This window comes from Typopeltis vanoorti, chromosome 15 (genome assembly GCF_054136105.1).
Source record: "Typopeltis vanoorti isolate ZY-2024b chromosome 15, IOZ_Tvanoo_1.0, whole genome shotgun sequence".
In the NCBI taxonomy this organism is placed as follows: Eukaryota; Metazoa; Arthropoda; class Arachnida; order Uropygi; family Thelyphonidae; genus Typopeltis; species Typopeltis vanoorti.
The window spans coordinates 93600400-93616365 of NC_143563.1; the positions used below are offsets into that span (position 1 = coordinate 93600400).

The window sequence follows — 15966 nt, forward strand, 5'->3', positions numbered from 1 at the left end:
GCAATATGCAACAATTGGCTTTTTTTTTTTTTTTTTTCATCTTTCATTTTAGTCGAATTCATACGGAAGTCATAGATTTTTTTCACCTCGCAAAGGAAACAAATTCACTGACATAAAGCATTGTCCACATAGCTTTACTTTCTCCGACAACCATTTCGATAAGAGTGGCCACTCATTCCAAATACCAATCTACTCGTTATGGATTATTCTTCGACATATTAATATCCTTTCTTAGATAGATACTCTTAATAAGATTTGAAAATCGCTTTATGCAGGAAAATAATCACATATTTTTACTCCCAAAGTACTCGCAAATTAATGAAAGAACTCTTTGCAGTTGTGGCTGCATAATTACATTACTTAGAAAAAATCATTTTAGCCTACCCCTGCTATCCCCGGTACTTGACAAAGTACTTCAGTACTTTATCTTTATCTAATTAACAGGCTATGCTTCATCTATTTTTTATCAAGAAGAAAAACTTCACATTTTAAACTCAATTCTGTTTTTTTCCAGACCAACGAAATATCCTATTTAATTATGCCCGAAGCAATAGTTTCACCCACTTAGCTGCCGTCTCAAATTTGGATATCAAACATTAACTCAGTGATAATTGATAAACAATCAAGAACAACAGCGACAAACCCAACATCAATCCCCGAGTGGAACTCTATATGAAGTATGACCATTGGACAATATTCTCCACCATTTCTCTCAGTCATCTGATCACTCTTTGCTCTTAATGTCGTATTTCTCCATTCTTTATGATTGTTCCCAGTTCTTCAGGACTCCCTGAAGAACTGGGAACAATCATAAAGGGAACAATCGTGAGTATCCTCACGTTTACGAATATCATAAATTGTTCTAAAATCTAGAGACCAATTCCGAGAATCTGTAGTCAAATTGGCAACAATCTGACCAATCAACAATAACAATCATCTTATTATTTAATATTTTTTTTTTGTTTAGGTGTCTTAATACCAAATAATATAGCATTGTATCATACATCTTTTCTAAATTAAGACTAAACTTATCTTCTATAAAATAATTTTAGATAAACTTTTTTAAAGAATTTTTAAATGATCAATTGATAGCCTTTAATTTATATTCTTTTTTTTGTTTTTTGTTTTTGATAGCATAATGTTTTCGGATTAAAGAACATCTTGCATGGAATAAGCACTCCTCCCCCCCCCCCCCAAATGACATTTAATATTGAAATCTTTTAGGATTGTTGTTTATCATCCAGCCCTCCCCTCTCTGGTTTTAATTTATTTTCAACTTTTTTAATCAGCCATCAACAGATGCTATCATTGTTGTCCACCTCAACAAAATCTTCACTGTGTTTTGATCCCCAGAAAAACAATATCCAAAAAAAAAATAATATCCAACGAAACTACTGTTTATCGCATGACTGTTGAGATGTCAAAACAGTATATAAAACTTAGATATAGTAAACGGAGAATTTAATTATCTGAATATATAGCAAGTATACTAACTGAATGCTTAATATTTTATAGAGCATCCCTAAGTAATCTTCCATATGGGCACTGACAAATACTCATGAAGACGTAGGATGCAACTGATATGTCAATATATTGAAATATATGTTTACGATAGTAGAACAAATCAAAAACCGATATTCAATAATTATAAACGTTGGTGATGGTAGAATAAAACCATGAAGTTAGGGGAACGGAAAAATGTTTTCAACTCCGAGGAACAAGAGAACGATGACGTATAGGAAGTAGATGAGAAGCATTACAGTGTGTTGGCCATTTAGAGAACGCAGTTATCTCAGAAAAAGAATTATGGAAGATGAGTTTATTTGCTTTTCCACTGTTTCTACTTTACAGTTCACTTTTCCAGTGTTTATATCCACTCGCATATCGTACGATTTTGTGTTCATAGTCAACTAGAAAAAAACAGGAAGCAGATAGAAAGGCATGTGGTTTCGTTATCTTTGTTAATAGCCCTTAAAACTTTAAATAAGTACTTATTCTGTATAAATGTAGTTGAAAATGATTTAAATATCTGCAGAAAGAAGTTTCATTGTTAAATGAAGTTAAAAATGTGTGTGTGGGGGGGGGGGGGGGAGAATATTTTAAGAAATTTCACAATAAAAAGGAAGCGTTGAGTATTAAGAAGTATTTCAAATTCTCATCGCAATCGTTCATCAGTTGGTCTTGGATTAACCTACTTTGGAGTTGAAGTGAAGTATTTCTTCTCATTATTCGAGATTTACTTGTTTACCTCGGTGTGTATTAGAGATTGTTTAGTTTAATTTATTTTTCTCCCTCTCCTAATTATAATTCCTCAACGATATCCTTTTCTCTATCTATTTTTCTGGAGATTTTAATTTTTTGAGTCGTCTCTCATTCTTTTCTCATTTAATTAGTCTTTATCGCTTTAATTCTCACAGCACACTTCATACATTGTCTCTCCTAATTCAATCATGTTCGATATATATATATATATATTTTTTTTTTTTTGGTTGCTGTTTTAGAGCATATTTAACCTTTTTGGCACCATCTCTGCCAAGTATTCACTCAAACATCCTTAGGTTTTCTGCTTTTTTTTGGTCATGATTCATTCTTGACACCAAGAAGTTAATCTGTCTTCTTTGAGTAAAATAAAGTAAGAATAACTTACTTTACTATTTTTAGTCTATAATATTGGTTTTTAATTTTAACAAGTATTCGTCATCTCTTATCATATATTCCCAATCCTTCTTTTCTTGAGAACGTATTAATTTGATCACAAAAAAAAAACAAAGAACATCTCTCAAAGAAAGATGTTCTTTTCACTACTTATTCTATTTCTTCTGTTAGGCTGCTCTCTCTTTCTTTAGATAAAAAAATCACTAAATAAATAAAAATCAAATAAAAGTAGCATAATACATACTCTATTTTTATGGTTTGGTTCCCATGTGCTACTCTGACTGTCCTTGCTATAAATTACATGTATCGAAATGATATTGAAACAGAATATAAACCCCATCATCCTAATGTTGTTGATCAATGACGTCTGGATGTATTTGATTAAAACGTAACTGAATATTTGTAACAAAAATCCTTAACAGAAAATATGAAAAGAATTTAATCGGGAAATGAATAGTATTCATAGATTACAATAAAGACTTGAATAAAATGAATATACATAAGCTACGATGCTATTGTATTATATGTCAGCACAGTTAAAATGTATTCAAAGCCTGTAACTTCCCCCTTCCACCCACATAAAAATCTCCACTCGAGTACCAGAGGGGGAGGATGAATAAAGGGAGGAATGTCATGAAAAGATTAAGAAAGAACACAGTCTACGATTATCATTATTCAAAATGCGCGTATATATAAATAATATTATATAAAACAAACCTAGAAAACTAATTATAAAAGCAGAATAGATCTAAAAAGAGAAATGTTTGTTGTGTTGTTTACATCTGCAATAATAGCCTATGAACATTAAAATATTTCGAAGCAAAAGCACGGGAACTGAAATAATTCAATATTGCAACCTAGTAATGTCAAATTAGATATTAAAATGAATTGGTAAAATCAAATAAGAATTAACTTGTACAGCAATATCAAAACCAGTGTTATTATATACGATGTTCACTTTGGAAAGACGAGGGGAAAAAAATAAAGCTCTTGCTCTTGGAAAAAGAAATCCAGCAAAATATCAAAGAATAAAACAAAACACAATATATAAAGAGACGAGCAAAATATAGGAGGACAGAATCACTTCATGAAGAACGAATCAGATATTTATATCGCCAATAATAACAGGCAAAAGCCAAATTGTAAAAGAGAAATGGACAGCCTTTCCAGACATTGTACACATAACGAAACGGGAGAAAAACAACATCTAATCAGAGATGGACACCATGGCATGAAGAAGAGGTAAAAGGCTTAGTGAAAGAAAAAAAAAACGCATCTCACAGATATTTACAAGGCAGAAAAACTACCTCATTTTATGAAGAATATAAAACCATTCGAAATAAAGTGAATAATGAGATAGGGAAAGTCAAGCAGAAAGACTGGAAAAACTGCGCCAAAGAATTAGAATATGGTTTTTATGGTACTCAAAGAAGAATCTGAAGAATAATACAAACAAAAGAAAGAACTAAATGAAAGTATAACACTAATAAATATTGAATTGAATAACTCGAAAGATTATTTTCAAATGTATACACACAGAACAAAATAAAGATGGCATAATCAAAGATAATAATGTTTATGAAGATGATGATAAAACAAAATAAATAGGTAAACAAATAAAACAGAATATTTACTACTAGCAGGGGATTTAAATGCCAAAATAGGAAATAAAAAAGATAAAACAAACATAAGGAGATTTGGTGGAGATATGTGTAATCAAAATGGACACAAACTGCGAGATTTTGTCATTTATTATAATATGAGAATTTGGTATTTAAACAAAGAAATGCGTAAATATGCATGGTCAGCTAGAGGATGTATGTCGGTTATTGACTACATTATCGCAAACGTTAAATTAGCCGAGTTAATCCTAGATGTAAGAACATATTGAGGCTTTGAATTAAACTGTGATCATTATATGGTATTGGCAAAAATTTGATTTAAAACCAAAATGGCTAAAAATAAAGTGGAAAATAAATCTCAGCCAAGTTACAAAATATCTTCATTACGAGATCCCAGTACTAGCAACAATATCAGAAATGCACTGATTTAAAAAAAAAAAAAATGAACCATACAATGAATCAAATGACTTAGAAGAGGAATGGGAAAATATGAAATAAATCCTGACAAAAATCAGTAGCAGAAAGTTTAGAAATAAAGAATAAATGGAATAGAAAAAGAGTAGTAGTGCGAAACTAGGGGCAAGAAACAGAAAAGATAATGCTGCAAAAAAAAAAAAAAAAGAAAAAAAAAGAGTTACCAGAAATGGTTAAACACCAAGACATTAGAAGAAAAAATAGAGTACAAAAGAAATAGTACAATTACAAATATTGCAATATTTGCAATAAAACAGAGAGAGAGAGATGGAACAATTTTGTAACTGAACTAGAAAAGGATATATATCTAAGCCACAACCTTATAAAATAATAAAATACACGAACAAAGAAATAGAAGAAAAGATAAAAATGCAAACAGTAGATTTAGAAAAATGGGAAACTTATTTGCAAATCTCTGGACTGATGAAGAAGCAAAATTTTATACAACAAAGAATGGTCTAATAGAAAATATTACAATGTCAGAACTAAAAAAAATACAATAAATAAGATGAAAAATAGGAAAACAGCAGGAGAAGACAATATAAACATGGAACTGTACAGAAATGCAAAGAACTGAATGAAAGACTTCTGAAATTCTTTAAGATGGTCTGGATTTCTGGAAAAACTTCAAACTGTTAAAAAAACAATGGTTATCCCAAATTATAAAAAAAGGAAATAAAGATGACTGCAATAACTATTTAGGAATTAGTCTGCTGAATACAGGGTAGCAAATATATTCAGGAATATTAAGAGAGAAACTCAACAATATTGCAGAGGCAAACTGCACAGAATGGACTCCGAAAAGGCCAATCCTACATTGATTCAATTTTAACTCTCAAAATGTAAAGGGGAAAAGCGAAGAGAATTTCAAAAAGAAACACACGTGGTCTTCATTGATTACGAAAAAAAAAAAGCCTTTGATAAAATTAATAGACACAAAAATTATTCAAAATATTAACCAATCTAAATGTACCAAACCAGCTCTTACAGTCTATTCAAGATATAAAATAGTGAAATAGAACAAATATCAGAATGGAAAGACATACCAAGAGGAGTACGGCAAGGATGTGCCCTATTATCTCTAATTTTATATATACATAAGTAAACAATCTGGTATAACCCATTTAGAATACAAATAAAGATACACATTATTATTTGCAGATGATACAGAAATGAGCAAAATCGTTACATGAAATTTCAGACAACATAATACGAGAATATCAAAAATAAAGACAAAAATAATGACCAATAATAAGTAAGCTAGTAAATACTTTAAAATACTTAAGATGAGATTTATCATTTGAAGAAGATTAAAAAGATATAGGCATTAAAATATCACATTTTCTTAAAGTAAATGACATAATAAATAATGTATTTAAGCCATTATGTCCCTGGTACAAACATAATCCAGAATCAGACTATACAATGTCCGGTCTAAACCAACTTTATTGTATGGAAGGGAAACATGAACCATAGCAAGGAAGAAAGAAAAACGGATTTAAACAGCAGAAATGGAATTTATTAGAAAAATACAGCTGGATATATCAAGTGGTAACAATAAAACAAATAAAAAAAAATTTACAATCCCGGAATATAAAACCAATTAATGTCTATATAAGTAAATATAATCAAAAACAGTTAGAACATCTAAATCGAATGACAAACTGCCAAAAATACTACACGGATATAAAATAAATGCAAAAAGAATTGGAAGACCAAGTGAGCGATGGTATGAGAACAGGCCGTTTGGTCTAAAATCCATGATAGGAAGAAGAAGACGGAAAGAATAAGGTAGCTTTTGAAATAACAGAACAAACTCTTAAAGAGATAAAAAAAATTAGAAAACCAACAGGAATGTCTGAACTATTAAAATATAGAAGAAAACAATCAGTAAAAGAATTATGTGTTATTCTAAATTCAATATTTAAAGAAAGAAAAATACCAAATGACTGGCGAAAGAGATTAACATTATTAATCTAAGAAAGGAACGAATCAGGACAAGTCCGGAGGAATAAATCTATCGAGCAACTAGGAATTAGATAAATGAGATCAAGAACAGTTACAATATTTATATTAAACCAAATAATAGAGAAATCATTAGAATACATAATCTCCTTTACGTGTATTTTATTGATATGCTGATGATAGAGTCTTATGAACAGAAAACGAAGATGATCTACAAACGTAGGAGAAAAGAAAAATATCTAGGAGAACAGAAAAAGCAAACAAACTAAAACCATGACAGTTGCTGGAGAACCCATAAGATATCAGTCAGAAATCAAAGTGGAAATAATTTAACAAGTTAGTGAGATAACGTTAATGTTTAGGAATAGAATTAAAGTCGTATAATTATGGCATCGCACAAAATGAAGTACTAAAACAAGCTATAAAAGCTAGTTATTGTGTGTTTCGACATCCATGATATTCTCCTAGCTCCATCTGAAGAATAAGAACGTAAGTAAAGATACAGAAATAATAATTTGCAAAGGGGTGATCAGTACTAATAGGTGCAGTGGAAACACATGCAGAAATTACACAAATTAACGAAACTGAAATGAAAATATGAAGAAAAATTGAAGGTGAAATTAAAAAAAAAAATCAGGAACTTACAAATCAGAGACTTTTGTAAAAATATAGCCAATAACTGATTGCATCCGAAAACAGGAAGAAGAATGGAAAAAAGGATTGTAGGATAACAGATAGGTAAAGAATTGCATACCAAGGAATGAGAAGCAGAGGAAGGCGGAGTGGAAGATGGCGGGGATGGTTTCGAAAACAGCGGTTTACAAGCAACTAGGCTTAGTAGTGAAGAAAAGAAGAAAATGGGGGGAAAAAAAGCAACTGATGCTACTGAAATTAGTTTTATGAGAAGAAAATGGGGTATTAGCACAATAGAATTACACAAGAAGACTGTAAGAATATTATTATTGCAGTGTTTATATTATGATAATTCATAATATTATAGACAAACCGCAGAATATTGGCGCGACTTACCCTCCCCCCCCTTACCTTGAAAATGTCGAGATTCACCTTCCTATGATTCAACTCATTTCCCAATTATTATTTAATCCGGCATTTATATTTCTCGTTGCACTTTGAACTCTTCACTTTCAATTCATTACATCTAACTCTTAAGTGAGTATAATAAGGATTAAGCTGTTCTTTAACCATTATTTATATCATACAGACTACACTAGGAGTTATTTTCTTAGTTTTTAGCGTTTTTCATCTTTCTCTTATGAAATTTTGTAAGATGAAGTTACATTTATCTTCTTCCATTGCCCATTGCAGTTCTTAAATTCAACGCAATGCCTTCTTTAAGAATCTCCTGAGAGAATACCATCTGCTCCTCGGTCTCTGATCTGTGTGTCGTTAGGCTGGTAACAGCAGTTAGTCAATATCACAAGAAGGAAAAATATTTTGAATATTTTTCCTTCTTGTGATGATGAGCTGTTGCAGTCAACTACATTCAGAAGCTGTTTCCACATCGATAATGAAAATTATAATACATCAACCTTCTCTGATTTCTAGTTTGGTCCATGTATGGTGTTATTTTTATTCACTGTTTTATGAGACTTTTTTTTAAACTTAATTGCTAATCTGCAGTTTTAATTAATCAGAAAGATGATGTCTCTCAGATATTCCAAATAATGGGATTAAAATACATTATTATAAGACCTATTTGTTCTGTTATAGAATTATATAATAGAATACAATAAAAGCATTATAAGGCGTTTTTTTTCATATTCATTTTTAAATATAATAGAATTTAATTATGAATTATTAATTGATTTATAATGTTTTCTATTTTTATAAAGATATAATCCAAAATATTTCATTTTTTAATTACTAAATGTGATATAACCATTATACAGTAAATGAGATTTAATATATCTTTTATTAAAGTTTTAAGAAGTACGAGTGTGTTATTTGTACATTTTAGAGAATTAAATGACATCATCAGCTAGAGTAAATTAATTGCTAATCTGCAGTTCTAATTAGCATCATAACAGCAGGATGAAAAGTTTGTAAACATTATAGAGAAATATTTAAAAGCAATTTATCAAACTATCTAAAAAGAAAGATCTACAACCAGTATGTAGGTCATTATTGAGAGTACATACTGGTTGTAGAGCTTAGCCGCCCATTAACTTCAGCGAAACTTGGAGTCTGACCGGTAAAAAAAATAAAACACCTAGAGAAACTGAAAACAACGCAAAGAAACCTGACTCATTTTGGGAGTAACTCGGTTAGATAAAAGAATAATACTTTTTATATAATAATACTTACTTATTCCTTTTAATAAAAGAAATAAGTAAGCAAAAAAGGTAATGGACATTACATTGATAATAAAATATAATGAACAGCGCAGTACAGGACATGCATATGATCTTGACAGCATATGATCAAAGAGAACAACAGAATGGACACCACGAACCGGTTATCGGAGACCAGGACGACCAGTGGTAAGATGGGACGATGAGATAACAAGATGTGAACATTTATGGTGGAGAGATGCACAAGACTGGTTAAAATGGAAGAAGCATTCGTCCAGCAGTGGACTGAAAAAGCTGATGATCATATAAATTACTTCCCGTAGTTGAGTTTTGCATTGTTTGATTCTTCACTGATTCAACTAATTCCGTGATACTTGATAATGCAGACTTCAAGCTTCTTTCAACACATTCATAGCAACGAAGTTTTCTATTTGTATTTTGATTAACTGTTGAATTTTGTCCAGTCCTAGAGCTTGTTTTAATTAAAAAAAGGTGTCCAAATAAAAAAAAATCTATATTTTATATTTGGACACCTGATATTTCTTTGCGATTAAAACCAATCAAGTGATGAAAGCATAACTATCATCATAGAAGCTTCTTTTACACACATCCTTATATAAGGACTGGCTTAAAGGGGCGAAGCAAGAATGCTTTTCATCTTCCCCTTTATCTGTAGAGGACAGTGTATGGATAAGGTGTTATTAAGCAATTAAAGCTCTCGATCATGGCAGGAGAGTAACAGCAATAGCCGAGCCTCAGTTAGAACTTCATTAGCTACAGCATTGCCATCCATTACCCTCCAAGGATATTGGATTGAATGAATCCACTACCACTCCTTTACACATACTGCTACACTAAAAATATATTTATTATCGATGTAGGCTAAAAAGAGGTGTCTAAGAAATACTTTAAAAAAAAAGATAGAAATTATTCATAATGAAGATTATTCTCAAATGGATAATAATTTTCAATTTTAATATTTAGTTTAAATGATTTTGTTTGGGAAAAAAAGAGGTAAAAGTTGAATTTTTCTTAACTCGCTTCATATTAAGCAAACAAATCTTTAGCCTATCAGAAACATCGCTAATATTTGTGATAATAATTCATAGATTTTACCATTTGCTGGCGATTTCTGTCAGAATTCTATTAATGAGTTCCCATTGGATAACTATGGTCATTATTGGTTAGACATTGCAGGAAGCTATCGACCAAATGTAGGGATGAATGTGCAGGTTATTTGCAAATGCCTGTCGATTCCCCATTTTCAGCTTTCTCTGTGTATAAACGTCTGGAAGCCATAATATATTTCTTTGTAATTTACATCAAAAGTCATTAAATGCGGAAAAACCATTGTTCGTTAGAAAATAGAGGAGAAAGGCTAAATGGGAATAACACGGGATCATTTGAACATTGATCGTTTAAAGATTGCTCAATGCAATATAAGGGATTATTTTTGAGATAAAAGCTTTCTGGATGTTGAGCAGCTTATGAAGGCGATGTGGGCACTCGATTTTAAAATTACAACGAGCCATACATACTTGATATATCGAGTAATGTTAATTCGAGAAAATTATTCGTATTATACTTGATACGAATATTATTTAAACATTATTAAATATGGAAATTATGTAATAATAACTAAAAGAAAGCGAGTTTATAATAAATAGTCAAGTTGTCTCTCCCTCAAGATGTCAGCATGCTCTCTCTCTCTCTGTGTGTTTGTTTGTGTGTGTGTGTGTGTGTGTGTGTGTGTGTGTGTGTGTGTGTGTGTGTGTGTGTGTGTGTGTGTGTGTTCTACGTCTTGAATTCATTCACATTTTCAGAGCTTTCATAGTAGATTTCGCAACCTATCGTGAGGTAGCTGAATGAACATATTCTCTGCTATAACACGTGTATAATCATGAATGTCGGGTGATTTTCATCTATATTTCTGACTATGCATGCTCTTCCTCTGGTGCATAATGTTTCTATATATACATTAACAAGAATTTATAAAAACTAATTCATGACGACGGTTATCTTTATTCTAGTAATTTGCAGAAAAACCCAATACTTATAAGCATGATGAGCTCGCCTTTTTTTGAGTTCAGAAATCGTCCTTTGCATCTTAGACAGGATTCCAACACCACACACACACACACACACACACACACACACACACAAACTGAATAGTTCCATCACTATGAAACATATTTAGTCACCTCCAATAAACAAACAAAATGTTCAAAAGAACATCGATATATATATATATATATATATATATATATATATATATATATATATATTTTTTTTTTTTTTTTTTTTTTTTTTTTCAGCAATGTTATCCGGATAGCGGTCACAAGGATTGACTTTTATAAATGGAAAAAAAACAAACAAACACGTGATCATATTTTTGAAAATGCTTAATCGTGTGTGCCCTGATTTTTGTATTTTCTAGGTCAGCACTTGCATAGCATACACGTGAAGACAAATGACATTCGTCTTGTCTGCTGGAAAGACTTGGGTTGAATCCTGTGTGGGAACGCGATGAACTTTTAGAAGTGCTTTTCTAATAAAAATGAACTGGCTTTTCCCACAAAGGAGAGGGCTTTTTCCGATTCATTTCTTGAACTTTTCTTATGGCCTTAGTTATTTGGATAGTATTTCCAACCAATACCGATATTTCGAATCTTCCTGCATCTAATATATGACTAAATAGTTGCCTAAACCATGTTTAAACCGCAAGATCTGTTGTTTTAGGCATAATACTTCTTCGTTTCAGCACAGGTTAATGAAATATTTTGACGAACAATGTGGTACACGTAAGATATGGACTCAGAAGTGTCTTCGATTTAGACAAAGTTAAAATTATAACAAGAGTTATAAATGCAGAAGAAAAAAAAGCAATATGGAAAATGAAGTTCACAATGTGTTTACTTTAATATTCTAATGTGTTTTAATATACTTAGAAATGGATCGACTTCTTCAATGTTTCTATTCTTTCTATCCTTTTAAACTGTGTCACGAAATGTCCCAGCATATTGGTTTCATCCCTCTCCTCCTCCTCGCTACTACAATTTCCAAATAAATTCTCTTTTATATTTGTATTAACTTCAATAATACACCTAATATTCACTAACTATAAGATACTAACTGCATTCTGTGCATCTCTAGCATTTTTTCGACAACCATATGAGCATTAAAGATCTCAACGTTTTAATAATTTTTAATACTTTGCAACGTAACATTAGTTTAGAATATATTATCCTGTCGGTGATTCTTATATCTCTTGAACCTCTCCAAAACTGTAACGTCATCAAAGACATCCAATTTTTAACGGAAAAAGAACCTCTCACCTTCACACCGATCATATTTAATTAATTATCTTTCCTTTAGTATAAGGCATCAATTTTCTTTAAACTAAGAACGTTCCGAGTTTCTTCATCAAGCAATAAACTGAAACAGGTTTTAGATAAGACTTCGTATTTGTCTGAATTTAAATCATTGTTGCTATCAAGATGATATTTTCGGTGTGAATGATTTTTTTCTCACTAGACAGTAATTGCTGATATTCAGTGGCTTCAATTAATGCGAAAAATAAGTGAAGTATTAAAAACAACGGAATTCTAAGAAATTAAATAAAACAGATAAAATAGAGAGGGATTCAAAATTCAAATATTTTTAATACATAAAATTTGATAAAGTATTTCGAACTGTATAAACAGCAGAAAAGCAAGTAAGGATAGGTTTATAAAACGTGGACCCCCCCCCCCTCAAGAATAATGACGGTAGACGGATAATTGTTTAGTTTAGTTTAACCTACTTTATTTTATTCTTTCCATAAACAAAACAAATACAATTTTAATAAAATATTCATTTTAATTAAAAATAAAATGCAACAAAAATATTAATCTAAATTCTTCAAAATTATCTACCCCCCCCTCTTTCCATTGAGAAGATCTTGTATATGCTACTAGTTAAGTTATAATTATTTAAACGGATAAAAGAGTTTGAATTATTAACTCTTGTAATGAATGTTGCGAATATTTTTTCTCGTTTTAAAATTTTTTTTCAGGATTTTCTTTTAAAATGTCATCCTTCTTCCTTTAAAAAATAACGTTACTTATAATTATGTTAATATTAATTACGTAAAATAATGTAATAATATAAAATTAAATTAAATAATTTCAAATATTTCCATTTAAAATAAATTAAAATAACTTTAATATTAATTATTTATAATGTATTAATTGCTGTATATGCCAACCCGGTAGGTGGAGTAGATGCATCACTGCTTTTTGACTAACACCATATTGGTTCGAATACAACTGGTATCAATGTTGATAAACGTTTTAGGTAACAAGACAATTTTTCTCACCTAATTTGTGACTTACCTGCCTAATGTGTGTTTCTTTATTTCATTTTAAATTTTGTAATTTTTAAAAGAACTGTCATTTCACATATATAATATCGAAAGCATAAAAATAAAATTATAATACATAACATCAATTTTATAGTATTGAATTTTAATGGTTAGTTTGTAATTCAAAATTATATTACTACACATAATGATGATTAGACACAAGTACACCATTTTCTTTCTTATATCATGTAAGCTATAAATAACCGATCCTTTTGAATGCAAAAGAGTTATTGAATTGATGCCTAGTCAAGTAATTCTCTCATCATTTGACATAACAATATTTATGAGCATAAGCAAAAATACGGAAAACGTTACTTTATAGAAAAAATGAATTACCAGCAAAATTTTTGTTATTTAGGCACACTTTTTAGTGAAGATTGAAAAATAAGTAAAGCTGGCATGGTGAGGAGCCAGCTAAATAAATTTATATGGAACAAGATAGAAAGTAGTCAAACGTTAAATTAACTGTATAACAGTATTCAAACCAATTATAACTTATGGATATGAGCCGGATTAGAAATATAATACTGGTCAAAGACTACAAATAAGAGTTTTGAGGAAAATAATGGGTAAATAGGTGATATCGAAGGCATCATCATAATTAAAAATGAGGATGTCAAAAAGGAACTTGAGCTGTGGTATGATCATTTAAACAGAATGGAGAGAAAAAAATTTAGCAAAACAGATGTCTAATGCGAAGGTGCCATGAAAAAGATTCTGAGGAAGACCAAGATCTACGTGATTTCATGAAGTTGGAATGCCTTAGAAGATCAAAATATGACACTTGACAATATTTGTAGTACCAGCTAGCAGATTAATAATATAACGGGCAGCATAGCATCTTAGCTTATGATTCATGACAACTTCTGCTGATTCACTGATGTAATAGATTCGTTGGAAAAAAAAAAACCGAGTTATCACTGTTAAATAAACAGCGTATAATATAATAAATATGAAGTTAAATAGATTTTATTCCTGAATGTATTTCATAATTTATTATATCTCATTTGTGTACTTGATATGCTGTACTAGATATACACACATGGGGAATCCAAAAGCGTAGAAAGGAGTTATAGAAGAAATCAGAGAAATTTCAGTTTGGTTGACCATGAGCGGGCAGTGTATTCACTCTAATTAACTGTGGGTTTTAATTCTACCTTTGGTATGGATGTTTGCGAATAATCTTACGTGATAAATGAATTTTTTTTTGCCTGAGTTGACTTGAAAAGGTTCCTTTTGGTCTTCAAAACAAGGTTCGTGGATTATCCGACCCCTGTTCTATCCGCTTTATTAGTACTCTGTAGGTTTTTCGACCTTTCGCGGGTGGGATTTATATTAAAAAAAAAAGCCATAGTGGTTGGTTTGATCAAAATTAACGATACAAGGATAATGAGATTAGCCCAAACTGACGATTCTTGGCCCTCTTTAGCTGTTTGTTAACGAAGTTATTTAAGGAAAAACACTTATCAAATTCTTAGATTTCAAAATGCAAAGAAATTATTTGTTGAAGTGATCCAGAAAATAAATCACATTTGTTTTATTCAGTTTATGATTATTTTTTTCTGATTTCAGGATCATCTTGAAGTCATAGAAACCAGGGGAAGAGACCCATCCCAGATTGTCAAAGGCTTGGGGTTTCAACTGTGTTTCAATTACGTAAGTGTTTCCGAAATATTCAAAACGATTAAAAATATATTGGACGAAAGAAAAAGGTATGTTTAATTCTTGCAGCATGCGATTTCTTCAATCAAAGGATGGCTTATTGTATGACAATACGCTATTTCTTCGTAAGAAATTTAAATAAAGAAAATTACTAAAGTACGAGTATTTCGTATATTAATAGTCTTCATTGGCATGAAACAATCCAGTGGAAACTAAACTGAAGTTGTGTAGCGAGATCGAATACTCAAGCATGAAGATTATCTTTAATTTTAATCGAAATTTAATCTAAATATTTAGATTAAATTGATACTCTTAGAGCGCGTGTAGCTCAGTCAGTATTGAGAATACTTTTTTTGAAGAACTTTTATAAGGGCTTTATCAATTAAGAGTAAGTTGGCGGGTCTCAGGCAGAGGGGGTTGAAAAGGTTTCCGCCCGGAAACCCAGGTTTTATCTTTCTAAACACACACGTTGACATTAATTCTCCAATTTTGCTATGTAATTAATTAACCTCTCCTTGCCAGTAAGACCAGGTCAAGTGAATATCATATCCGTTTTCCAAGCTACAGACTATGGATTCAAATCCCGCTATGGCATGGATCTTTAACCAAAGTTGTCGTTAGATGACAGATTATTTTTACCACTAGGTGTGAGTCTTCCATTTTGCTTATCGGAGGCTTAAAATAACTAGAAAACGTACCACATCTCGTCCACTATGTGCTATAGGTTTAAAATCATTCGTGGGTGGGGTGGGACTGACATTAAAAAGATGGCTTTATCTGAATAAGTCCATGACTCTGGATACTATCCTCAGTTAGTCTGAGGAGAGAGTGTAGTACTTAGAACTAACAGAAGCAAAATCGTCAGACGATGCCT

At 31.0% G+C, this 15966-nt stretch overlaps 1 long non-coding RNA gene across 1 annotated transcript in view; it reads left to right on the forward strand.

Moving 5' to 3' along the window:
* Positions 1-15966, forward strand: part of LOC150098988 (uncharacterized) — a 188820-nt gene that overhangs the window by 78109 nt on the left and 94745 nt on the right. The window contains exon 2 of the long non-coding RNA XR_016549443.1: positions 15003-15086. This is a non-coding gene — a long non-coding RNA (uncharacterized LOC150098988). The remainder of the gene's footprint in view (positions 1-15002; positions 15087-15966) is intronic.